At 44.6% G+C, this 22,971-nt stretch overlaps 2 protein-coding genes and 1 pseudogene across 29 annotated transcripts in view; all 3 read right to left on the reverse strand.

Moving 5' to 3' along the window:
* The window catches only part of LOC118906979 (zinc finger protein 337-like), a 228,642-nt gene that overhangs the window by 168,341 nt on the left and 37,330 nt on the right, over positions 1-22,971 (reverse strand). The gene's annotated exons all lie outside the window — the stretch shown is intronic.
* Positions 1-22,971, reverse strand: part of LOC130680785 (zinc finger protein 169-like) — a 233,289-nt gene that overhangs the window by 126,438 nt on the left and 83,880 nt on the right. The window lies entirely within an intron of this gene.
* On the reverse strand, positions 11,907-12,889 carry LOC118918961 (N-acylneuraminate-9-phosphatase-like; annotated as a pseudogene).

Raw genomic sequence — 22,971 nt, forward strand, 5'->3', positions numbered from 1 at the left:
CCCTGAAACCTTGTCTGACTTCCCCATTTCCCCTGAGAAGGTAGACCCAGTGGTCTGGGACACTTCCACTCCAGTAGTGACCAGCCACCACACTCTAGTCCTCATTCATCTCAAGGACACCTTCTGCTTCCCTTCTTGGCCTCAGTTTCCTATTTCACACACCCACTGCCAGGGTCTTCAGCCCATTGTCAGTCGGCTTCTCACCCAGGGTCTCCTGGTTCCCACCAGTTCCCCTTGCAATACTCCTATACTCCCAGTCAGAAAACTGTCTGTTGCTTATTGACTGGTGCAAGATCTATGGATAATCAACTCTGCTGTAGTGCCAGTACATCCAGTGGTCCCTAACCCATATACAATTTTATCCCAGATACCCCCCACTGCCACTCATTTCACAGTGGTACCCCTACATCCCGATTCCCAGCTACTTTTTACCTTTACTTGGGAGGATCCGGACACCCACAGAACCCAACAGTTAACCTGGATGGTTCTGCCCCAAGGATTCTGCAATAGCCCCACCTTTTTGGCCAGGTGTTGGCCGGCAACTTATCCCTCTATGACTCTCGGTGCAGCACCCTCCTCCAGTATGTAGATGACCTCGTCCTGTGCAGCCCCTCAAAAAATATCCCCCTCCAGGACACGGCCTCCCTCCTTAACTTCCTGGCACAACGGGGATTTAGGGTCTCCCTCTCCAAAGCTCAACTCTCCACCCGACAAGTCACCTACCTAGGGGTGTTGCTAACCCCCACCCCACCTCCAAGGCCCTCATAGTGGACCACACCACCCCCACCAGGGAACTCCAGTCCCCACCTCAGGTGCTGAGATCTTGTTCCTTGGACTGGTAGGCTTCTTCAGACATCGGGTCCCCAACTTTGCTATACTTGCTAAGCCACTACATAATGCAATCAAAGAGACCCCCACCGGGTCCCTCATTTCCCTCTCAAGGGTAGCTCATGCTTTCGAGGATTTGAGGAGTGCCATCCTCGCCTCCACCCCACTCATGCTTCCCAATCCTCACAAGCCTTTCATCCTGTTCACTAAAGAAGAAGCTGGAGTGGCAACTGGAGTCCTAGTCCAGCCAGTGGGGCCCTCATACTGACCAGTTGCCTTCCTATCCAAACAGTTAGACTCCACTGCCCAGGCATGGCAACCTTGTCTCCGAGCACTTGTGGCAGCGACATGACTATTCAAGGAGGCCTTAAAACTAACCTTCCAACAATCTATCAGAGCCTATTCTCCTCATGGCCTCCAGGATGTCCTGGGCTATAAATCATTAGCCTTACTAAGCCCCTTAAGAATACAGGAATTCCATCTCCTGTTTATAGAACACCCACAGCTATATCCTCAGCTTTCACCACCACTAAATCCAGCCACTCTTCTCCCCTCTGTCAGTTCCTCTGTCCTCCCTGACCACTTCTGTGTTGAACTGGTGGTGGAGGCCTTGCACCTCCCATGCACAGGTCCTCTAGATCAGCCCTTACCCAACCCCGACCTTACCCTCTTCGTGGATTGCAGTTCAGCTAAGGGACGAGATGGGTGTCACCAGGCTGCCTATGCGGTGGTTTATTCATCTGCAGTACCTCTTCTAAAAAGGCAGAATTGGTGGCTCTCACTTGAGCTCTATAATTGACCATGGCCTTAGGGTCACTACCTACACAGACTCTAAGTATGCCTTCCTTATCACCCACAGTCATGTGGCGATCTGGAAGGGAAGGGGATTCTTAACCACCCAGGGAACTCCGGTGGTCAATGGTAAGGCCATTCACCAACTACTCTAGGCCTTCAAGGAACCCAAGGAGGTGGCCATTGTCCACTGTTGAGGCCATCAGACGGGCACAGACCCTGTCACCCAGGGAAATGGCCTGGCTGATGCTGCGGCTTGCCAAATTACCTCAGCCCATGATTTCACCACCATCCTGTTTCTTTCCCCTACTCTAGCTTCAGGTACTCATAAAACAAGCAATAACAACTCCTCAACCAAGGGGCCATACCTGGACAACAAGGATGGATCTCCCTGCACAACAGATTAGTCCTCCCCAACAACAGGCCCAAGAGATCGTGGCCTCAATCCACCAGTCTCTACATATTGGCCCAGAGACCATGTACAGGTTTCCCTCCCCAATCTTCTCATCACAGGATTTCCAGGATACCATCAACCAAGTACACACAGCCTGCAACCCATGTGCTCGTGTGTCTTCCCAGGGAGCCCTCCCACTCTGGACAGCAGCCCATCAACTGCGGGGACGCCTTCCAGGACAGGATTGGTAGACGGATTTCACTCACATGCCATCCCACAAAAAGTACCCATACCTGTTAGTAATGGTTGATACCTTTCAGGTTGGATCGAGGCCTTCCCCACATTCTGGGAAACAGCATCCATAGTGGCTGTTGGAACACATCATTCCCCCGTTCGGCCTCCCAGCCTCCATCCAATCAGACAATGGTCTGGCATTCATCTCCAAGGTCACCCAACTAGTGGTCGAGACTCAATATCACCTGGAAGTTACATATTCCCTACCATCCCCAGTCATCAGGTAAGGTAAAATGGGCAAATGGTCTCTTAAAGGATGAACTAAGCAAACTCTCCTTAGAGATGAAGAACTCCTGGCTGTCTCTACTACCCATAGCCCTTACCCGGATATGGGTGGCCCCTCAGGGACCGGCTGGCCTTAGTCCATTTGGGTTGATGTATGGTAGGCCTTTCTTAATCAACAACTCCCTTCCTACCAACCCCCCCATTAGCCTCCTACCTGCCTTATTTCTCACTCCTCAGACACCTCCTGTGGGAACACACAAACTTAACCTTACCTCAGGTAAACACCCCGTCTGTGCCACAAGCAACCGCTGCCCTCCTTCCAGGCGACGAGTTCCTCCTGCGGGAACTCCAGCCCCAGTACCTCCAGCCTCGCTGGATGGGGCCAAACACTGTAATCCTCACTACTCCCACTGCCGCCAAATTACTGGGACATGCCTCGTGGTATCGTATATCCAGAGTCAAACGGGCCCCCAGGGACAAAATATGGCAGAGCAAAGAAACAGCACCCCTCCGCGTGTGTCTTACATGTTCCAGGCCTGACAGCACCCCCAAAACCAAGAACCAATTAAGATAAGACTGTCTTATTTTTCACCATTGCCCTCTGCTTCTATCCCAAAACCCTCCTAAGCTCCCAGCCCATTCACCCCCAAACAGTGGTCCCATAGCAATGGGAACTAAAGGATAAAACTACCGGTAAGATTTTTCATATCCTACCCCCAGTATACAAAAACCCCAATTTAATATAGATCTTTACTAACTGGATAGTGGGCTAAAACTATGGCAAAGACATTGGGGTCACCCAGGGAGCACCTTAACATGGAGGTGGGGGAAGACAGGCTAGATGCTTACTAATAGGGACTTAAAGAGAGATGTTAATAACCAACCACACTGCGGATCCCCACAGGGGGAGGCCCACTTTCAGGCATGGAAGTTCTATGGCTGTCCAGCAAAAGGTAACCCTGGCTGCCATTTGAATGGACAATACTATTGTGCCTCCTGGGGCTGTGAAACAGTGGCATCCTGGGCAAACCATGAACCCTTCTTGAAAATAACCTGAGGAAAAACTCCCTCCCTGTGCAAGAGGGCCGGCACGTGCAATCCTTTAGTCCTTCGGTCACAGTTGTGGCACTTTGTGACTAGTCCATGGGACACAGGCAAAATCTGGGGAGTCAAATTATATATCTCAGGAACCGACCACAGAACATCCTTTACCATATGGCCATATGCTCCCCAGCTAAAACTCCTAGCCCGATATCAGGGAGAGTCTGGCCCCACGACCCTGGCCATCACAGGAAAAAACCACTGTGACATCACAGCCCCAATTGCCACCAGCTGAGACCACCACAAAAGACACAGGGGGCCTCCCGACATATAATGATCTCGAACATGCCAGCCAGTGGCTTCCAATGCTCGAGAGTGTCCTTCTGATCACAAATCAGACAAATCCTAGTCTGGCGGCCGATTGCTGGCTCTGTCTCAATCTGAGACCACCATACTACATTGTAATTGAGTTAAATGCCTCCCTGGGATATGTGGAAATCCAGGTCATGATGGTTAATCATACTCAGAGCCTTATACAGTGTAAATGGGGCCAAAAGATAACCCTAGGAGATATACAAGGACAAGGGCTCTGCTTAATATCAACATATTTTCCCCCCAAAACATCACAGTATCACAGGTCTTGCCTTATGTGCTGGAATCCCTCCCACTCTGACTCACAAAGTTTTTAAAGCTTCCCCATCTACATGGTTCACTTGACCCTCAGGCCTAACTCTGTGTGTGAGCGCTGCCAGCCTATCTTTTCAAACCCAGCCGGAACTGTGCATCCTGGTATACATATTACCACAGGTATATTTTTATAGTGGAGAGGAAGGAAGACAATACATACACACCGGTTATGGGTCGCCCCGGCCCAAGAGAGCAAGCCCAATTCTCCTCCCATTGCTGGTTGTCTTAGGAATAGCGGGGTCCATGGCAGTAGGAACGGCAGCCATAATAACAAGTGATATCAACTACAAAAGGCTTTCCCAACAAGTCAGTCAAGACTTAGGACATATAGAATCCTCAGTAACAAAGCTAGAATGACAGGTAGACTCCTTAGCAGAAGTAGCTTTACAGAAACGGAGAGGCCTAGACCTGCTGTTCATGAAGGAAGGTGGCCTATGTGTTGCCCTGGAGAAACGTGCTGCTTCTGTGCAAACCAGTCAGGGATAAATTGGGACACCCTGACTATGGTGAGACAAAATCTCCAAGACAGAGAATGAAAAAGAACCAAGAGCTCGAGTTTCCCAATATCGGGACGGTGGAATTCCCAGCTAATGACCTGGCTCCTACCTATCTTAACTCCCTTAGCCATTCTTCTTATTCTTCTATCACTCGCCCCTTGTCTCCTCAGATTTTTTCAACAGTGACTGGCGGACATCTCCCGAGTTACGGTTAACCAGATGCTGTTACACCAGTACTCGCCCCACTTCCAACCACCCCCGGCCACATACCAGCTGTAACTTCCCCATGCTGCCCCTGTTCAGCAGGAAGAAGCTAGAAGGAGCCAGCACCTCCTATGACAAAAAGGCTGGAATGTAAGACCGGAGGTACTGGAGGAAGGGACGGGTCTCACTGAAAGAACCCGACTCAAGCCAAGTAAGGAAGAGGACAGTGAATGTTACTCAAATGATTCAACAGAAGGTCCCTAGCCGCAGGTCCCGCCTAGGGCACGCATCACACTACCCTCTCCCCAGCAACTCAGCATGACCAATCATCGATGATCACGACACCTACACCAGAAAATTAGTTCTGTCCACGATACCCTCAGGGCTCTCCCACCGTCCTTGATAAGCCTGTTGCCCCTCCTACTGGGCGTGACGTCCCTGGCCCCTGGAAGTGGATACAAGCACCGGTGAACCTTGCCCAGGATTACACTAATACATTTTTTTGCCTACTTTGTTGCTGCTTCTCTTGTCTGGTTTTGTTTACCTTACAATACATAGATGCAGTAAAGCAGGAGAACATTCTGGAATACTAAAATCTTACCCATAATGTCCCAGTCACCAAACCACAACGTTGTCTTCCTTCCTTCTCTTTGTCGCTCCAGGGCAGGAGGCAGGGCCACTATGGCCACCCTGTGGCTTCTGGGCCTGTTCCTTCTCCCTGCTGCCTGTGGACCCCCTGCCCATCCTAGAGGAGGCTCTCCCTGCTCACTGCTGAATATTGGAGTTCCATTCCGATCCCCCAACCAGTTGCACCCACGAGCTGACTGCACATCCGCAGTGTGCCAGGGGCTCCGACTCTACTTATGCCCTTGCTCTCAAAGCCCTGATCACCCAGTTGCCACATAGACACCCCACTTTCAGGGCCCTCAGGCAGTTCAATTTCGGATAGACAATAGTTCTGAAACTGAAAGTTGAACAATTCCCCCTAAAACATGCTGCTGCTGTGGATTCCCATCTCCACCTCACATTCGATCTTCTGCTGAGTCCCGTGTATTCTGTGTTCTCCCTCTCCCTCCATCCGAGCCACAATGTCCCCCTGAGACAAGCCCTCGCATCCCTCCTGACACACCCACAGGAGGGCAGGTGAACACTATGGGCTGCAGCCTGCATTCCTGTGGGCCCCTCGCTGCAGCGCCCAAGTGTCCCTTCTGAAACATGGTCCTGTGTCCCTCTGCTGCTGAAGGCCCCTCCTTCCAGGCCTGGACCTTCACCACCCGTGTCCAACCTCACCTCCAGCCTCAGGCCCGCGGGGACCCGCAGTCCTCTGACAGTGAGACAGGCCACGGGCTCTGTTTCCTCCAGGGATTCACAAAGCCCCTCTTACGTCTTGGGCAGCTTTCCGCACTCAACACAGAAGGTGTTCCCCTTGGGTCCGCTGCCTTCCTTCTGCCTTCCCAGGATGCCACGTGCGCTTCTAGCCAGACTTGTGTCACTGTTCACTTGGATCATGTCTTTGCTAATTGCTCCTGGGGACAAGGGCTCTTTCTCTCTTCCCCACATGCCTAGAAGCCAGGAACCAGTGTTGGGGTGGCCTAAGGGACAGAGTGGGCTGTAATGCCCCAGTCTCTCTTTTCCCTGCCTGATACCCCTCCTCCCCTCCGATCCCTCCATTAGCCCCTGATCAGGACTGGAAGTCTCAGGAGCCCAGCGATGACAGGAGCTGCAGGGCATCTAGCATGCAGAAGGCCGCATATTTTGGAGGGACTCCACTTAAAGCCTGGGCAGACCTGGAACCAGATTCCTGGTGGAGGGTGCAGAGGCCGCATGAATGCTGAGCTCTGGGGTGGCCAGGTGGGAAACAGATCAGGAGGGAAGAAAGGGCACATGAAAATGCCAAGTGCCCGCAAGGGTCAAACCACCCAGAGGGAAATGCAAGCAGAAGGACCTGTGGGGGCTGCTTACTCCCTGATCTGGGCTGTGAGGAGTTCCTGAGCTGCTGAGTGAGGCTGGGGCCTATCTGCTGTGCTGGGGACCCCTGACTGACTGCAGCTCAAGATGTCAACTGTCCAGGGGTACATGCGGCCCGAGGGAAGACCCTCATCTCTAATATTCCTTACTCTCCGTTTGGGTTTTCACTCACCAGTAGGAGGAAGATTTTGTGGTCAGAAAATGCAAGTTATAGCACCAATCCAGACGACTTTAGGCCACACTCTCATCTAACCTCGGGGTGCCTCAGTTTCCTCATCTGCAAACTGGGAGTTTATAACCACTGCACAAGAGCATACTATGTTAAGTGAGCCAATCAGGTTTCTTCACCTGAGAGGAGCAGGGAGGTCGGGAATTCTCCACCCAGGTTTTCTAAAAGTTTAGCTGCCCTGGCCTGGGACTGACCCCTAGACATTGACTCTCCTTGCTCGGGGAAGAACAGTGAAGCAGTCTTAACTATCTGACACACTACAGTACATCAATTTATCCATGTGGTTCTCCTCTTTAACAACTGGTTATTTTGATTTAACATTGTATTTATGGAAATTTTGCGAAAGTACTATTGGGAATTTCCCTACACTTCTCACCAGGTTCCCCTAATATTAGCATCTTACAGAATCATGGCAATGGTATCAGAGGCAGAAATCTAACATCAGCACGCTACTATTAACTAAAGACCTTATTCAAAGTTCACCAGTTACTCTATCATGTTCACTTTTGGGGTTGTGGAACCCCACTCGGAACCCCTCCAGGGCCATGCTGACCACGCTGCTGTCATCTCCAACCTGCGTGACCACCTACCAACCACTCCCTTGGCCTCTGCGGGAGCCAGTCTTCAGCTTCTGGAAGCTCGGTTGATCCTAAGGGTCACTCGTATCTGTGATGGGGCAGCTTTGCTCCCCAATGCCCCCTTGAGTCTCAGGTCTTCCTTTCCTCCCCTCATCTTTTGTCATTTTTCTTCTGACCTCCTCTTCTCGAGCTGACATTATGTTCTTCTTGACACACTGTAGAGCATGAAGCTCTCGTGGGGAATTTATTCTTGTTCCTTGGGCTGCACTTTCTTCCAGCTTTGGTTCTTTGTATTCTGCATTCTTGGTTCCTTTTCCCTTTGGGGCTGGGGGAGGAACTGGAGCACATTTACACGGCTTCCCTTGTGCTCTTGCCCCAGCTTTTGGCCTATCAGGGAATGACCTCTGTTTTCCCTGATATGGTGGGGGTGACCTCTTGATTTCCTGCCCACTGTGTCTGATATAGGTTCGGTTTCCTTCATGAGTGATTTGACTGAGGGCCCGGTATTTTGTAATGTCCTTGTATTTTTAGTAGTCTGGTACCCAGAGGGCATTGCAGGGGTGGGCAGGCGACAGGGGGAGATGTCAGATGAGGGATAGAGTCTTGTCAGAGTAAGTGCTGTATTCTCATTAAGCACATTTAAGCCATGTTCCCTATTGTTTTTCTGTACTGCTTTCCTCTACCCAGAGAGAGTGGTTTTATCCCTGTGGGAGTATAAAAGCTTCGAGCTACCCAGCAATTCAGCTTTTTGTTTTTAAGGTATAACTGACATAGAACATTTTATCAGTTTCAGGTGTGCAACAGGATGATTGCATGTACTGCAAAAGGATCATGAAACTGAGTCTAGTTAACAGCTGTCAACATACATACTGTTAGTGACCCTTTTTCTCTCCTGATAAAACATTTAAAATCTACTCTTAGGAGCTTTCTAATATGCAATAGAGTGTTATTAACTACAGTCACCAATAATGCACATTACATCCCCATGACATGTATTTTATAACTGGAAGTTTGTGTTTTTTGACCACCTTCACCCATTTTACCAGCCCCCAAACCCGGACTTTAATAACCACCTATCTGTTCTCTGTATCGAGGAGCTCAATTCTTTTTTGATGTCCACTTGTAAGTGCAACTGTATGGTACTTGTCTTTCTCTGTCTGACTTATTTCCATTGCCATAGAGCCCACCGGGTCGATCTGTGATCCTGCAAAAGGCAAGGCATCCTTCTTTTTGGCTGACTAATATTCCTGTATGTGCACATGTGTGCATGCACATGTATTATATTTACTTCACCCATTCATCTCCCAGGGGACATTTAGGTTGCTTCCATGTCTTGGCTATTGTAAATAATGCTACAGTGAATATGGGGGTACATATCTGATTTTGAGTTAGTGTTTTCATTTCGTTCTGATAAATACCTGGGAGGGCAGTCGCTGGATCATATGGTAGTTTTCCTAATTTTTTGGAGTTGTTTACATACCATCCTCTGTTGTTGCTGAGCCACATTACATCCTGACCAACTGTGCACAAGGCTTCCCTTTACTCCATTTCCATGCCAACACTTTGCTCATCTTCTGGATAGCGATTCTGACAGGTGTGAGGTGATAGCTCTCTGTGCTTTAGATTTGTATTTCCCTGATTAGTGATGTGGAGCACCTTTCCAGGTACCTGTTGGCTATCTGTATGTCTTTGGAAAATGCCTATTCAGGTCCTCTCCCCGTTGTTTAGGGCTTGTTTGCTTTTCTGATTTCTGTTCTTTAGCTATTGAGTTATATGAGTTCTTTATGTACTTTGGATATTAGCCCTTTATCAGATATATGGCTTTGAAATCTTCTCTCACACTTGTTAGGTCACCTTTCCATTTTGTTCTTGGTGTCCTTTGCTGTGCAGAGGCTCTTTAGTTTGATGCAGTCCTATTTATTTTTGCATTTGTTGCCTCTCTGTTTAGTGTGAAATCCAAAAAATTGATGCTGAGACCCGCGTGAAATAGCTGATTCCCTATTTATGTCCTGGAGTTCTATGGTTTCAGGTATCACACTGTGAGTATACCGTGGGAGGTACACTCAGGCTTTGGAGACACCCTCCACTTACGCACATTTCTCACTTTGCACATTTCACACTTTGTGCTGTAGTAGACATTTCCAGTCTCCTAGTCAGAAGATAAAGGAATAAAATGGAGATAGCCACTTGGATCCATTCTGTCCACTTGGAGTATATCAGAGAAAATTCCCCATGTATTGGCTGAAGCCCATGGGTGGGATAAGGAATCTCAACACATTGCACGACGATCCAGAGTCCTTATTCAGAGTGACCAAGTGTCTGGTGCCCTAATGAGTAACACTGATTACCCTAATGAGAAGGACAATTAACAACTGGGGTCAACCAGCAGTCTTCACCACAGCTGGCTGAGAACACAGAGGTTCTTTACTCCAAGACTCACAGCCGATCTACTTATTTTCTTTGGGTTCCTTAAAGAAGGCTGTTGAGGATGCACCTTTCTCTGTTTCTCTCTCACCTGGCACTGTCCTGGGCCCACTACACAGTGCTTACTGCCACAGAGCTGACTGTCCTTCCCTCCGTGTGGGAAACACCACCACCCACTTTCCAGAGAGGACATGTGTTCTGCACACTTGAGAAGGTCTCCTGTAAGACAAAATTGGGAATGCCCAACCCTAAGTGACTGTATGTTCAGGGAATGCAGAAGCCAATCTGAAAGGGTCTCAGTGGCCACAGCTGGGAAAATTTTGGCAATGAAATAATAGAGCACTGGGTCATAACTTGGAACATACAATGAAGATACACATGTCAGAGAAATAAATACATGGAGACAGATCTTCCTTATAAAGAATTCTGTGTCATATATACAGACATGTCCCCTCCAGGAGGCAGAACTTATTCATCCACTTCTTGAGTGCAGCCTGCACTTACTAACCTGCTTAGAAAGAACAGACTATGGAAAGAGAAAACTGAGACTGTTCAGTGGCGAAACGTGGCAGAGACCACCTGAACCAAACGGTCAAGTTTAACTTCACCAGTCACCTAAACGATCACGAGTAACATCACCAATAACATTCAGGGGATGTCAGTTACATCAAATTAATCGAGGGACAGTCTGTGAAATGTCTGACCAGTGCTCCTCACAACTGTCAAGGTCAAGGAAAAGAAAGGAAATCTGAGAAACTTTCACAGGCCAAAAGACACGCAAGAGACATGATGGCTAAGTGCCAATTGGGATCCGGGTGGAATCTTGGAAGAGAAAAGGGATATCAGTAGAAACACTGATGAAATCGAAATGAAGCCTGGAGTTTAGCCAACAGTCAGGTCACTAGTAGTCAATTTCTTGATTCTGTTCACTATACCACAGTTATGTGAGATCTTAACAATATGGGAAACTGGGTGACAGGTGTATGGAACTCTCTGCACTATCTTTGCAACTATCCTATGAACCCAAATTATTCCAAAATAATAAAATTTTCAGTGGAATTTACTGAAAGGTCAGGTATTTTCAGACTGAGTTAAACTAGGCACATATGGGTGATTAAGGCTTCTCAAAGAATATCAAGGCAATAACATCCAGAGATGAATATATTTTTCAAATGTGCAGCTTTCTGCACTCAGCTCAGACTCCCAGGGAAACAACAAGATGGGAAGTGTCTTGGGAAGGGAGCACCACATGCTGACTTCAACATCATCCTTAAAAAGGAGGAATTTACTTGTCATTTACACACCCTAGGAAAACTGGGGGCACCTGAGAACAGGTCATGCGAAAAATTGCATTTGTAACAAAGTATACAAAGTGGGTAAAAATATGGTGTCTATGTTTTAATGAAGGAACTATGCAACATAGCCTCACTATGGAATGCCTTGATAAACATGTGACTGAGAAGTTACTTCACACTAATGAGATACAATTTCTCTTGTGAATCTCCATTATAGATCTATTTCAGAATATCCATTTTAAAATAATATCTATTCTTAAGTCACAACTAAAACCTGTATTTGTACATCTATCCAAGTGTAAGCTTTCCTGCTTCTTATCTTCTTGGATTCAAGATGCTAAAAGAGTAATAACATGATTTTTTAAAAACCTCACATCACAGATGGATAAGCAATGCATTTCCTCAGGCTTTCTGGATCACACTAAAAGTAACTTGTATTAATGCACCTGGATTTCTAGAAATAATACCAGTCAGGGAAATGTTGCCATGAAATCCTAAGTTAAATTATTCTGGATCCTTGTATCTGCAATGTCTTAAATTTTCTCAGTTCAAACACTGTAGTTTGACCTTAACATGTAATCATTCCCTTTTCTAGGCTTTAAGCTTACATACCCGCTTTGCAGTCTATCCTTTGCAGGAGAGGAGGTAACTGTAGCACAGAAGAAACTATGTGATGTGGCACAGGGGATGACTTCAGTGGGACTCTTACATCTCTGTTTATCCAGACTGTAGCTTTCAGCCCTGCACTGAGGCCTCCTTGTATATCGGTTTCCAGCGTATCACCAACCATCACACAGTCTCCAGGCTGTACTCCGAGGAGATCACAGCAGTAATAAAACATGGAAGGGTCCGGTTTCTCTCCCTTCTGCTCTCCACCTACAACAACAGCATTAAAATAGGACTGGCAGGCACAAGCCTCAATCTCCTCCCTCTGGCTTTGTCTGTCTCCATTTGTTAGTTAAGAGCAGGTGGACCTCCTTTCGAAGTTCAGTGAGCATGGCTTTGACGTCTTCTGCTAGTGTCATATGCTGTAAACGAGTAGATATCCACAGGAAATAACATTCCTCAGACAACTTCCTGTTGGCTGCCCCCCCCCCACTGTTTTCCTGGATGGCTTCTTCCCAGTGTGAAGTCCTGAGCTCAGAAATGCATGTATGCGGAGAAGGAAAATGTTTCTTCCTGAGTTTACCTTCAACTTTGTGACAGATGATCTTGGCATGGTCTGTATAATGGCATTTCGATTGTAGCAGCTTTATCCCCTGAATACACGAAAATAACTCCATTAAAGCACTTCATATTTTTCATCGTCGTGCCCTGAGCAGCTCTGGTACTATGACCCCAGAGCACAGAGACTTGAGCTCAACCATCTTAAGGCATCTCTATTCCTAAACCACTTCTGCTGGGAATTGGTCTTACTTTTAAAGGACATCAGAGTGAAGGATCTCCCAGCCTCTCAAGACAACTCTTTCTTATTTTTGAACAAATCCTAGACTGAGAAGTTTCTTTACAGAGAGCTCATAAAAATCCCTCATTTGGCAGTTAAGTCCACCACCTTTCACTCTGGTCCTGAAGAAATTAAAATAAAACTTGTGTTTTTGTAACTCCAGGGGGCAGATGTGTTCACAACCTGGAACAAATAAACCCTTGAAGCCAAAATCAGTCAAAGGGAAAAATAAAAGTGTGAGAAACCCGCTTATTGCCACCAAGAAGTCGACTACTCCTGCTCGCCTGTCTGTCCCCATCCTGGATGGGAAGAAGAAAAAAACCCTCTCTAGTCCCGGGGTGTGCTGGCCTCTCCCCCCGTCCCTTGTAAGCACCTATTTATATGGAGGTGTAGTACTTTTCTGAACCCCTTGTAGACACCTGTTAATAAGGAGATGGACTACGGCCAGGTGAGAGATTCTAGAAACACTGCAATTTTACCCAAAGACTATTATTTAGACTCTTCCCAGAAATAATGCTAATTCATTTAACTTTTTCCTACCAAAATTCATTTTAAGTTTTGAAGGCCTTAAGTGACCAGCATATGAAACAGGACCCAATTCTGTACTTTCAGAAAGGTGTATTTGTTTAGTCAGGTGTTGATGGATTTTTGAATATTGGAACATCCTTGCATCCCTGGAATAAACACTACTTGATCATGGTGGATAATCTTTTCAACTATTTAAGAACTCATTTTGCTAATATTTTGTTGAGTTTGCATCTGTGTTCATCATGCATAGTGGTCTGCATTTTTTTTTTTTTGGTGTCTTTGCCTGGTCTTGGTATTAGACTGATGCTAGCTTCATAAAATTAGTTTGGAAGTACTCCCTCCACTTCTACTTTTTGGAAAACTTTGAGGATTTGTATTAGTTGTTCTCCATGTGATAAAATTCAGCCATGAAGCCATATGATCCAGGGATTTTGTCATAGGTAGTTTTTAAATTACCAACTCAACTTCTTTGCTGGTAATTGGTCTGTTCGGTTACGTTTCTTCCTGTGTCAGCCTTGGAAGGTTGTATTTTTCTAGAAAGTTGTCCATTTTCTCTAGGTTATCCAGTTAGCACATAGTTTTTCATGGTATTCTCTAATCTTTGTATTTCTGTGATGTCTGTAGTAATCTTTTCTTTCTCATTTCTGATTCTATTTATATGTGTAGATTCTTTTTTTCTTCATAAGTCTGGCTAGGGGTTTAACTATTTTCATTCTGTCAAAGAACCAGCTCCTGATTTTATTGATTCTTTCCATTGTTTAATTCTCCATTTTATTTACTTCTTCTCTAATCTTTATTATGTACCTCCTTCCATTGAGTTTGGGCCACATTTGTTCCTTTTCTAGTTTCACTAACTATAAGTTTGGACTGTTTATATTTGATTGTTCTTCCTACCTGCGGTAGGCCTATACTGCAATATACTTCCCTCTTAGCATGGCCTTCACTATGTCCCACAGATTTTGTGGTGAGTCATTGTTGTCATTTGTGTCCATATATTGCTACATCTCTGTTTTTATTTGGTCATTGATCCACTGATTATTTAGGAACATGTTATTAAGCCTCCATGTGTTTGTGGTATTTTTTGTTTCCTTTGTGTAATTTATTTCTACTTTCATACTTTGTGGTCTAAGAAGTTGGGTGGTACAATTTCAATCTTTTTAAATTTACTGAGGCTCTTTTTGTGGTTTAGTACATGATATATTATTGAAAATGTCCCATGTGCACTTGAGAAGAATGTGTATCCTGCTGCTTTGGGGTGTAGAGTTCTGTAGAAGTCCGTTAGGTCCATCTATTCTAATACATTTTTCAGTGCCTCTGTCTCTCTACTTATCTCCTGTCTGGCTGATCTGTCCTTTTGAGCGAGTGGTGTGTTGAAATCTCCCAAAATGAATATGTTGTTTTCTATTTCCCCCTTTAATTCTATTAGTATTATCCATTTTGTTTATTTTCTCAAAGAACCAGCTCCTGCTTTCATTGATTCTTTCTATTGTTACACTCTCCATTTTATTTATTTGTGCTCTAATCTTTATTATGTCCCTCCTTCTACTGACTTTGGGCCTTATTTATTCTATTCCTAGTTTCATTAATTGTGAGTTTAGATTGTTCATATGGATTGATGTTTTTTCCTGAGGTAAGCCTGTATTGCCATATATTTTCCTCTTAGCATGGACTTTGCTGCATCCCACAGGTTTTTCCATGTTGAATTATTGTTATTATCTGTACCCATATATTGCTTGAGTTGTTTTTATTTGGTCATTTATCCATTGTTTCACATATATGTAGGTGCTCCTGTGTTGGTTGCATAGATATTTATAGTGATTATATCCTCTTATTGGATTGGCCCCTTTATTGTTATGTAACATCCTTCTTTGTCTCATTACTTTCTGTGTTTTGAAGTCTATTTTGTCTGATACAAGTACTGCAATTCCTCCTTTTCTTCCTCCCTATTAGTTGCATGAGATATCTTTTTCCATCCATTCACTTTCATCTGTGTATGACTTTCGGTTTGAAGTGAGTCTCTTGTAGGTAGCATATAGATGGATCTTGAGATTTTTTTTTTTTTTAAATAATTATTTTTTATTGAAGGGTAGTTGACACACAGTATTACATTACATGAGTTTCAAGTTTACAACACAGTGGTAGAACATTTATATACATAATTCTAGGTTCCAGCTATCACCCTACCAGGCTGTTACAATATCTTGACTATATTCCTTATGCTATACATTACATCCCGGTTACTAATTTATTTTACCATTGGAAGTCTGTCCTTTTTTTTTTTTTTTTTTTTTTGTGAGGGCATCTCTCATATTTATTGATCAAATGGTTGTTAACGACAATAAAATTCTGTATAGGGGAGTCAATGCTCAATGCACAATCATTAATCCACCCCAAGCCTAATTTTTGTCAGTCTCCAATCTTCTGAGGCATAACAAACAAGTTTTTACATGTAGAACAAATTCTTACATAATGAATAAGTTACATAGTGAACAGTACAAGGGAGGTCATCACAGAAACTTTCGGTTTTGCTCATGCATTATGAACTCTAAACAGTCACTTCAAATATGAATACTCATTTGATTTTTATACTTGATTTATATGTGAATACCACATTTCTCTCTTTATTATTATTATTTTTAATAAAATGCTGAAGTGGTAGGTAGATACAAGATAAAGGTAGAAAACATAGTTTAGTGTTGTAAGAGAGCACATGTAGATGATCAGGTGTGTGCCTGTAGACTATGTGTTAATCCAAGCTAGACCAGGGTAATAAAACATCTACGTATGCAGAAGATTTCTCTCAGAACGGGGGGGTGAGGTTCTAAGCCTCACCTCTGTTGATCCCCAATTTCTCACCTGATGGCCCCACTGCGACTGTGCCTGTCTTAGGTTGTTCCTCCCTTGAGAAATCTTACCCGTCTCTGGCTAACCAGTCATCTTCCGGGGCCATACAGGGAAATGTGAAGTTGGTAAGTGAGAGAGAAGCCTTATTGTTTGAAAAAGTTAGCTTTTTACTTCTTTGCATATTTATGCCCTGTGGCTTCTATGCCCAGCATTTGTCTTGAGGTATCTTTACCACTTAGAAGAATTATGATACTCGGTAAATTTGATATGAGGTACGAATTCTATTTAAGGGTTGTAATTAGGAGGGAAGAAGAAAAGCTATAGAAGTAGCAGGCGGAAGAAAACATGGGAAGATTGATTATTTCTTTGATATATCTTCTTGTAGTGTAACTTCAGCATGTATAGGTTTTAAGCTACTACTTAAATTGCACACACACATTAACATAATAGGAGTATAGTTACATAACCAAAGCATATCTGTAATTACCAGCCATCTCCAGTGAAACCAAGAAAACCAGTTAGGCACCTTAGGCATCTGTGAAAACTTATCTATGATATGGTGGAGATTGTCCAACTGAACTTGAACAGTCTGAGAGAAATCAGACAAATTAAAACAACCCATTCCTGGGAAGTGTTCACATGCCATATGTTCTTTTAACAGTAAATAGTTTGTAGTTGTAAGACTTTGGAGCGCTACGATTTGCACTTCTCCAAATTCTTGGTTGAGTTCCAACAGTATAGATCCAGTCCAATTTTGTTGTTTTACTGTATGCACAGGCCAGCTTAGATATCTCCTTCCTCATTCCCATGGCAAGTCCAGGAACTGGTGGGATGAGTGCATCTACAGCTGTAGCAGTGCGTGGATCTTTGTTGGGGTTTTTTGATGATCATCTTCTGGCATGACTCTTCCAGAGAGTGCAGATGTTGGAAGTTCTTTTTCATATCGTATCTTAGTTCATTTTCGGGGTAGCCCAATTAGGCTTTGATCCTCTGTATAAACACAAACAGACCCTTTGCCTACACTTTTATATGCCCTTTATACCCCTGTGTAGAACGGATCTTGAGATTTTTTTATCCATTCTGTGACTCTATGTCTTTTGATTGGTGCATTCAGACCATTTACATTTAGGGTCATTATTGATAGTTATGTCCTTACTGCCATTGCAGGCTTTAGATTCGTAGTTTCCAAAGGTTCAAGGGTAATGTCCTTACTATCTAAGAGTCTAACTTAACTCAATAACTATGCTATTACAAACACAATCTAAAGGGTCTTTTATTTTCCTTTCTCTTCCTCCTCTGTTCTTTATATATTAGTTATCATATACTGAACTCTTTCCATCCCTTTATTGACTTTGGGGGTGGTTGTTTAGATTTTGCATCTGCTTAGTAATTAATTGGTCTACTTTCTTTACTATGGTTTTATTTCTTCTGGTGACAGTTATTTAGCCTTAGGAACACTTCCATCTATAGCAGTCCCTCTAAACAACACTGTAGAGAAGGTTTGTGGAAGGTAAATTCTCTCAGAATGTGCTTATCTGGAAACCGTTTAATCCATCCTACAAATTTACATGACAGTCTTGCTGGGTATTGTTGGTTTGAAGCCCATTTGCCTCAGTGCATTAAATATATCATGTCACTTCCTTCTGGCCTGTAACGTTTCTGCTGAGAAGTCTGATGATAGCCTGATGGGTTTTCCTTTGTATGTGATCATTTTCTGTCTCTAGCTACTCTTAATATTCTGTTCTTATCCTTGACCTTTGCTGTTTTAATTATTATATGTCTTGGAGTCCTCCTTGATCCCTTTTGTTGGGAGATCTGTGCAGCTTTATGGCCTCAGAGACTCTCTGCTTTCCCATATTGGGGAAGTTTTCAGCAGTTACCACTCAAAGATAATTTCTATCCCCTTTTCTCTATTCTTCTTCTGGAACCACTATAATGTGAATATTGTTCCATTTGGATTGGTCACACAGTTCTCTCAATATTCTTTCATTCCCAGAGATCCACTTTTCTCTCTGTGCCTCTGTTTCTTTGTATTACTGTTCTCTAATTTCTACATTTATGGTCTCCTCTACTTCATCTAATCTGCTTTTAAATCCCTCCATTGTATGTTTCATTTCAGATATTGTATTCTTGAATGTTTGTATCTCATTCCAGAATTTATCCCTGAGTTCTTGAATATTTTCCTATAGCTCCATGAGCATGTTTATGATTTTTATTAGAACTCTCTTTCAGGAAGATTGATGAGTTCAGTTTCACTTGGCCCTTTCTGGTGTTTGTGGGATTTTGCATTGAACCAGGTTCCTTTGACATTTCATAGTTGTATGTGGTGCCCTCTAGTGTGCAGAAGCTCTACTGTATGGAGCTGTTCAGCCAGGAGGAGGCTGCAGCAGGCTGCATATCATGGTGAGGGGCCTCATAGCTGAGTAGCCAGCTAGGGTGATGGAGCGCCTGAAGCTCCAGAAAGTTCCCAATCTGCTGGGTAGATTGCACCCAATTTTCTCCACCTGTCCTTTCTCCTTAGCAGTAAACTCTGTGCAATCTTTGCCCTTTTAGCAGCCTTCTATCTGTTAGAAGTCTCTCAGGCTGCCCACCTTTATTTTGTCTGAGAGCAACTGGATGTGGATCCTTGATTTCCACAAGCTGCTGGAATCAGTCTCTCCCAGTATTCTGGCAGTCTTAGCTTTCCAACCACACTAATTTCCAGAGCACCATGTAGTGTAAGTTCCTGCTCCCACAGCACATCTCCAGGGCTGAGTTTTCGGCAGTCCTACCCATATGCCCCTTCCCTGCTTTTTTCCTCTTCCTCCCTCCCTCTGGTGAGCAGGAATGTTGGAAGGGATTGGATCCCTCCAGATCACGACTTTGGTATGCAACCCTTTTCCATCAGGTATGCTGCTTTCCCCAGGTGTAAATACTCTGTCCCAGCCTTCTTTCCTGCTGCTCTTTCATTTGATATGTTTGTTATATTTTCATATTATATGTGGTTTTGGTAGGTTTCTTTTTCACCTCTGATGCCGCCATCTTTAATCCTCTTCCAGGCTGAGGCTTTTTATAGCCAGGTGCTAATGCACGCTTTAGAAAGGAATCGGCCAGGGAAAAGGTGGGCTTGTGGCTTCCTGATGTGTCCTATGAAGAATGCTTATAGCCTAAGTAAGATGAAACCTTGGTCTCTCTGAGATGGTGGGTGGGCTTTAGGAAAAAATGCGGTACTGTGTTCCAGGATCAATCATTTCTGGCTCTAAAGGGGTATAGGGAGATGGGTCATGATTGTTTTCTTGGCTGCTTCCTGCTTAGAGGGGGTTATGAAGGGAGTTTTCTGATATTTTGAAGAAGGAAGGCCATTTGGAGGTGTTATTGAGTAGTTGCCCAGGAGACTGCCACCATTCAATCCCGTAAAAATATTTGGAATAGTTTATTTAAGAAGGAAGGAAAAGAAGGAGGAGGGTGATAAAGGCTAATGGGCTCAGGGAGATAGAAGCCAGTGAAGAGAATGGGGAAACAGGTTATTAGCAGAGCCTTCAAAAAGTATGGAAGCTTGCTCACAAAGGCGTTTTGCTCAATCCCTGACGAAGCTAGATTTGTTGCCGTAAAGGCAGCCTCTTCAACAGCTGATGCTTGCAAATCTGTAAAGCTACATATAAGAGAATGAAACTGGAACATTGTCTAACCCCATACACAAAAGTAAACTAGAAAGGGATTAAAGACCTGAATGTAAGTCATGAAACCATAAAACTCTTAGGAAAAAACATAGGCAAAAATCTCATGGACATAAACATGAGTGACTTCTTCATGAACATGTCTCCCCGGGCAAGGGAAACAAAGGGAAAAATGAAAAAGTGGGACTATATCAAGCTGAAAAGCTTCTGTACAGCAAAGAACACCATCAATAGAACAAAAAGGAATCCTACAGTATGGGACAATATATTCATAAATGACAGATCCGATAAAGGTTTAACATCTAAAATATATAAAGAGCTCACACACATCAACAAACAAAAAGAAAATAATCCAATTAAAAAATGGGCAGAGGAGCTGAATAGACAGTTCTCTAAAGAAGAAATCAAGGTGGCCAACAGGCACATGAAAAGATGCTCCACATCGCTAATCATCAGAGAAATGCAAATTAAAACCACAATGAGATATCACCTCACACCAGTAAGGATCGCCATCATTGAAAAGACAAACAACAACAAATGTTGGCGAGGTTGTGGAGAAAGGGGAACCCTCCTACACTGCCGGTGGGAATGTAAACTAGTTCAACCACTGTGGAAATCAGTATGGAGTTTCCTCAAAAAGCTCAAAATAGAGATACTATTTGACCCAGGAATTCCACTCCTAGGAATTTACCCTAAGAATGCAGCACTCCAGTTTGAAAAAGACAGATGCACCCCTATGTTTATCGCTGCACTATTTACAATAGCAAAGATATGGAAGCAGCCTAAATGTCCATCAGTAGATGAATGGATAAAGAAGGTGTGGTACATATACACAATGGAATATTACTCAGCCCTAAGAAAAAAACAGAACCTACCATTCGCAACAACATGGATGGAGCTGGAGGGTATTATGCTCAGTGAAATAAGCCAGGCAGAGAAAGAAAAGTACCAAATGATTTCCCCCATATGTGGAGTATAAGAACAAAGGAAAACTGAAGGAACAAAACAGCAGCAGAATCACAGAACCCAAGAATGGACTAATAGTTACCAAAGGGAAAGGGACTGGGTAGGGTGGGTGGGAAGGGAGGGATAAGGGTGGGTGGGAAGGGAGGGATAAGGGCGGGGAAAAAGAAAGAGGGCATTACAATTAGCATGTATAGTGCGTGGGGGACACGGGGAGGGCTGTGCAACACAGAGAAGACAAGTAGTGATTTTACAGCATCTCACTGCGGTGATGGACAGTGACTGTGAAGGGGTATGTGGGGGGGCTCTTGGTGAAGGGGGAAACCTAGTAAACATAATGTACTTTCTGTAATTGTAGATTAATGATACCAAAACAAACAAACAAACAAATAAATAAGAAGGAAGGAAAAGAAGGAGGGGCATAAAGGCTAATGGGGTCAGGGAGGTAGAAGCCAGTGAAGAGAAAGGGGAAACATGTTATCAGCAGAGCCTTCAAAACACTGGAAGCTTCCTCACAAAGGTATTTTGCCACATCCCTGACGAGGCTGGATATGTTGGTGTAAAAGCAGCATTGTTCCTGGAGTAGAGCACATATGCCGGCCTGCCAAGCTGTCAAAGAGATCGAGGCCGCTGCAATTTTGGAGGATGACTGAAGCCAGGGAGTCCACTTTATCTTGTACATGTGCCATTTGGTTGGAAAGCCCTCTACGTCCTTCAGCAAGTTCATTGGACAGCCTGATGAACTCTGAGAGACTCCTAGGACCCCAATACCTGTTCCAGAGCCTGTGATTATTCCTAAGGTGGCCATTAAGGGGACTAGCTGTATGGTATGTTGTGCCCTGACATGGGTTAATGGGGAGACAGGGATGAGTAGATTAGATATGGAGAGGATGGGAGTGAGGAGGCACAGTGTGCTGACTCCAGTCCAGTTGATTGGCATGCAAATGTATGCCTTGTCTCTGCATACCCAAAGGATGCATTTCCATGGAAAGGCATCCCATTAGATTAAACTGAGACAAGAAGAGGTCTGGGGGTGGGCTGGAAAGTATCAGACCACCGTGAATTTATGCCATATAAAGAAGGAGGAGCTTGAAGGAGGAGCTAAGAGCCGCAGCCATTCAGCGGGAGAGGAGTGAGGCTGGATGCAATACTGTAGGAGTCTTGGCTGAGAGCGAGTAAGTTTTGGTTTAGGAAGATTCAGCTACCAGGTGTACCAGGATATTTGCATGCTTGGGATCCTCTGTGGCCTCGGGGAGTGTCTTTAAGGGGGTCCTTTCTCTTTCTTGACAATGCTTTATGGGAAACTCAGATTGACTTGAAGGAATTGTACCCATATGCCCATGAGATCCCAGATGGTAAATATTGTGGTGATCCGAGGGTGGGAGAAGTTGAATGGTGAATTTCTCAGGGGAAGGATAAGGAGCCACCTGGGGTATAGTAATCTTGTTGGGCTCAAGAGACGTACAAAGGAAGAGGCTGGGATAGATCAAGTCCACCTGGGAGTTATGGCCCACTGGGGAAGTCAGTGAGCTACTAAGTGCTATCTGATACCTTTTAGTGCACATGGAGGTCTGATGTCAGGTCCTTCAGCTAGCGCTGTACCCCTGGAACTGCCAGACTCAGTGGAATGTAGCCCTTCAGAAGTGTTAATCCGTGTTCCAAGGGGAGCAGGGGTCACTGAGTCTGTTGTGTAAGGTGGAGACAGATACAGCAGGGTGGCTGGATGGTCCCATTAAAAGGGGATGATTTGAGCCATGTGGGGGTGTCTGATTGAGATATTTAGGAAGAGTCTGTGCTGTGCTGTTAGAGGTTATGATGAGAAATATTGAGAAAGAACAAATCAGAGCCCAACACAGGAGGTAAAGGTGATTTACCTCAGGGAGAAAACTGAGAAGGTTGCCTGTAGCCATAGGTCCTGGATGGTTGTATCTAAGGAAGTGGATGGCAAATAATGGGAGAGCTCTTCTATTAGAATGGTCAAGGAAGAAGCAAAGTTATGGAGATTTGTGGGATTGCTTAGCCATGCCGTCAGTTTCTTCAACCACAGGGAGCAGCCTGATCTTCAGGGATGTGCATCCTG

Source organism: Manis pentadactyla, chromosome 14, assembly GCF_030020395.1.
Source record: "Manis pentadactyla isolate mManPen7 chromosome 14, mManPen7.hap1, whole genome shotgun sequence".
Lineage (NCBI taxonomy): Eukaryota > Metazoa > Chordata > Mammalia > Pholidota > Manidae > Manis > Manis pentadactyla.